This window comes from Lagopus leucura, unplaced genomic scaffold (assembly GCF_019238085.1).
Source record: "Lagopus leucura isolate 7727_CA_CO unplaced genomic scaffold, USGS_WTPT01 Super-Scaffold_100004, whole genome shotgun sequence".
Classification (NCBI taxonomy): Eukaryota; Metazoa; Chordata; class Aves; order Galliformes; family Phasianidae; genus Lagopus; species Lagopus leucura.
In genome coordinates, this window is record NW_024962264.1 from 21300898 (window position 1) to 21305854 (window position 4957).

A 4957-nucleotide genomic window follows, 5' to 3' on the forward strand; every position below is an offset into this window, starting at 1 on the left:
AAAAAAAAAAAAAAAAAAAAAAAAAAAAAAAAAAAAAAAGCAATATACATATACTAAAACTTGAAAAAACATATGATTAATGTATGTTAAATGAAGTATTGATTCAGAAGTGATTCAATTAAAAGATTCACTTTTATTCTTTTAAATTTTCTTAAAGCTTTTAAAATAGCAGTTATAAAGCTTTTGTAATACAGATATTCAGCAAAACAAATGCATTTATGCATTATATCAGAGCTGTCTGATCTGGATTATTTTCCCCAAAAAGGTTTGAAGCTATGTGTCTATCTCTGTGCATCTTTGGATTAAGGAAATTGAAGTGATCTTCCAATCTCATTACTGGATTGCTGGTGAGATATGCATAGCCATACCCCTTCCAGATTCAATAGATTAATGCATTATAAAAATAATAGTAGATAAAGTAAATAAAATTGCACTGAGCAGAATTTTTGAATAATCTACATACACACATCATGGCTTAGCCATATTCTAACACTATTTTGTTCATTATCCTTTCTACTAAAATAGCAAAACCATTGGTTAACTTGGTATTATCTCCAAACATTCCGGTTCTCAACTGCACTGTCTACATACTCTTCATGTTTTCCATTGTTTTCTCTCCTCCCCTTCCTTCCTCCCTCCTGTCAACAGCTAAAGGGGAGGGACTGGAATGTGTTTCACTGAGAAAATTGTTTTGAGGAAGTGTGTGAACTTTCTAAGCAGGGTCAGTGTCATCACAGCAAACACAGCGACTAGAACTCAGTATTTGCCTTCAGAACTCAGTTGTTACCTTTAGACTTGAAAAAAATTGCAGCTTGGGGCTCTATAGGATGATGTGAGCCTAGGCGTGTGTGTCCTGTGTTTCATGCTGCTTTCACTAAGAAAGGGCAGCTATTTTTGAGCTCTGCAGGGATACTTTTCTCCTCCTTTTTGAAAACGATTAGATTTCAACCAGAAGTGGTTGGCAGAACACAAAAGATGTCTGTTCTTTTTACTTTCTTCCTCTCCATGCTCACTGGGAGAGCAGAGGCAGTGACAGTGCAGTGATGAAGTGTTTGACTGTGCCAGCAGCAATTAGCCGTTCAAACAGTTGCTTCTATTCCCTAGTGAAATGCTAGTGAAGCAGTTGAAACCATCTTGTGACTGGGCTTGATCCATAGACTACCTGTAGAACCTGCAGAACTAATCAGTATCTTCTCTATTGCTTATGTTCTACTAGATGTAAAAGTATATGCAATTTAATTTCAAATTTTATATTCCCTTAATGAGACAACGTGTTTCATAAGGACGTTACTGACAATACATATAGCAGTTTTGTCAGGGCAAAATGATGTGTGCCTTTGGCACTAAGTGCTTTCTTGGGGGCTTAGCATCATAAACATTTCTACTGCTAGAGAAAGCTGTGAGAAAGTCCACTAGTAAAAATCGAAGGATATGCTAAGTAAGATATTAAACAAGCCAGTATTCAAAAGTAATAAAGTTTGATGACTTAATTTACAAACTACAAAGAAAGCAAGGACAGCGTGTTTATGTGAAGATTCCACTTATGTTTGATTTATTATTTCCAAAGACTGAAAGGCTAAATCCCAAGGACTTCAGTGGAGGTTACTTATATTCAGGATTCTGGCAGAATTGTACTCCAGAATAACAGTTAACTAACTTTTAAGTATTTACTGGAGATATCAGAGGGTTAAACACTCAGCTTGTAGCTGTAGCATTTAAATTTGAGCTTGGAAGATTTAAATTCAATAAACATCCTAGCTAAGTTTCCTTTAGAAAACAAGTCTCATGCATTTTTATGTGCTTCTGTATTATTTAATATGCTACACCTTACCTAGGTAGAGTTCTGAAAGAAAATAAAAAATAAACACAACTGGGATACCTTTTAGATATACTCTGCCAAATACCTTGCCCTGGTCATGTGCAAGGTACTATCATTAGTGCCCCATGCTAGGAATTTTGTTGTTGTTTGTTTTTTGTTGTTGTTGTTTTATGCCCTTTGTTACGACCTTGGGCCTCGATCAGCTCATTAAAAATTAAATTGCTTATTATAACCTGGCTTCATTTTCCACTTTGATCAGAAAGCACAATAGGTTTCTTAAGTGGATTTACCCATAAAAAATTCTGGTAATGAGAATAGAAAAGGCAAGTTTAATAACTTTAATATCAAAACAAAAGCTACAGAAATACCACCCAGAGGATAATAACGAACATTTTCTCTAACTAAAAGATAAACCTCTTTGCAATATGAAAATTCTGTTTTCTGGCTTATTAAGCAAACATCTTTTACAATTTGAAATCAGTGTAATTTCCACTTCTTCTGTGGCTAGTGCTCTCTCCCATCAGCTTGTGAAGATTATTTTATTTGTGCCACAATTATTTGAATTCAAAGGAGGAGATAAAACTGCTTAAAATTATAGAGAAATTGTGCTGAATACTGTTCATTTTTAAACTATTGCTCATTTGGCTATGCTCACTCATTATTTGCTATCCAAGAATACTTTTGGATATAGACTTTTATCTTATATGCATTTGTTCATACAGAGAATTAGGAACAGGTTATTGAACAAACATAAAATAAAATCTGTAATGTGAAAGCACAGCCTATTACTTACTCTAGTCTCCTGTTTCTAACAGAGTCTAGAGAAAGGTGTGAGAACAGAAATTATTGATGCCTTTCTAGCATAGTAGCTCAGTTTTTTGTGCCCTTCATCTTCACTGATTTGTCTCTTGCCTGTATCCCCAAATGAACTCGAAGAAGAATATTCCTGTGTAAACACACATCCTTTGTCTTTTTTATTCCCTTCCCATTAGTCTCCTTAAAAAATAAAATAAAATAAAATAAAATAAAATAAAATAAAATAAAATAAAATAAAATAAAATAAATAAAATAAAATCACACATCCTGAAAGGAGAACATATCGCTGTAGCTGAAGTGACCAGCCACAAACCTTGAATAGCGACTCAGCGAGGCGGATCACAGGTAAGTCTTTAATTGCATATCATCCTGACTTGTGAAAACAAACAAGAAGGTGGAAAGTAGTTCATGAGCAAGAGAACTGGTTAACGGTAACTATCAACATCATTAGCCAGTCTGTCAAATATAACTCACACCTTTAATAAAAATAGATTTGTTCTTATTAGTAATCTAAATTCTCAAAGTCAAAATAGAATTGAAATCAATATTACTTTTAAATAACTATGGTGAGATTAAATGTCTGTTTTAGTGTCTCTTCATAACTTTACAGCTAACAGACATGGTTAGCTGAAATTAACATTTGACAGGGGCATTTGTTCCTAGCCCAGTCCACCTCTCCTTCAGAAAACAAGAAGCTTCAATTTTTATCTCCCCCATGGAGAGGTCTTGAAACAAAAGAGAGGAAAAGTTTTGAAGAAGCTTTATTTCTCTATATCATTTTCAGATTTTTGGAGAATACTGTAGATATGAATTTACTTTATGTCACTCAAATCTTTGGTTCTGGAGCCTTACAGGAAAAGTCCAAAATGGAAACAAATGGAAACAAATGGAAACAAATATTTCACCTTTATTTGTCTTATTTGTAAATCTCCTTAAAACCATCTGGGAAGTTTTTAAAAATGATTTTTTTTTCTTTTGCTTTAAAATACATTGTATTATAAGGATCTTTTTCATGATAGATTGTATAATAAAAAGCCATTTCATGAAAAAAAATTAATACCCATAAGTTTAACAAATGATTTAACCACAAAAACAAAGCTGTCTCATGGATGGAATGCATTCATAGTTAGCAGTTAGTTGATAATATAATTTAGAGGGCTCCAAATTTGTCTCTGGATATTAATATATGATTGAATTATTCAGTTTTGCAATCTAGTATTCATATATATGTGTATATATTTAAATGAAGACAATCTTCTTGGAAAACTGCAATGGCCTAGATCAATCTGAAATTTTTGTAAACAGCTTGAATACATTTCCCCACATGATGTTTGTATGCTGAATAATTTTTATAATAAATGTGTTAGAATATTTCAGTATATGCAATCTACTAGTATATTTCAGCATACAAATGCATATTTTTGTACATTATGAATAAAATATTTTTATACAGCAAGATTTGTTATATTTTCATGTTATTTATGGTCACATCTTGTTTTATGAGTGATTTGCTATATGATGGTGATCATGAATGCACTAGTATTTTTCAGTCTCAGGTTGAACATTGAATTAAATCATTTCTATTCAGAACAGTATCTGAATGTAGATCAATGGTTTGAAATTGGTTTGAAAATGGTTTGAAATAAGCTTTGATCCATCATTTAAAATTTTACATATTTAGCAGTATATTTCTCTAATTTAATGCTTTTGACTGCTTTTTGTATTCATCGTGAGCAGATCACTTATTAAGGGAAAAAAATGAATCAGTTCTCAAATTCTCCAACCACTGCCACTTGTAAGTGATTAAATTAAACTAGTTTTTAAATCGGGGCAGAATATCAATAGCTTAGAGTAAGAAGAAATAGTAAGCAAAAGCCATTTATAGCCAGAAGATTAAAAAATTATACACATATATATAAATATATATTTAAATATATAAATTTATTTATGAAATTACATGCTATTATTATATTTATACATACACATACAGAGCTGTAGTTACTTACTTATACATGTATCCTGGTATATGTATACAAAGGAGATATGTACTTTAAACACATGAACAAATGAATAGAAGATAAGTTTATACTCAGTATTTAAAAAATATGATATAATTCTGAAGAATGCGTAGTATTTCATCTGTCTGTTTAAAAGAACCCTTTCTTGGTGTAGGAACTTGGAGACCTGGCTTCCTGGTTTGCTCCATGTACACTGCACCAACTAGGTTACTTTGTGATTGCACTGGGCTTTGTAAATAAAAGATGAAGCATTTTGCCATATTGCAAAACATTAGCACTATCTAGCAATAGATGAATTGTTTCT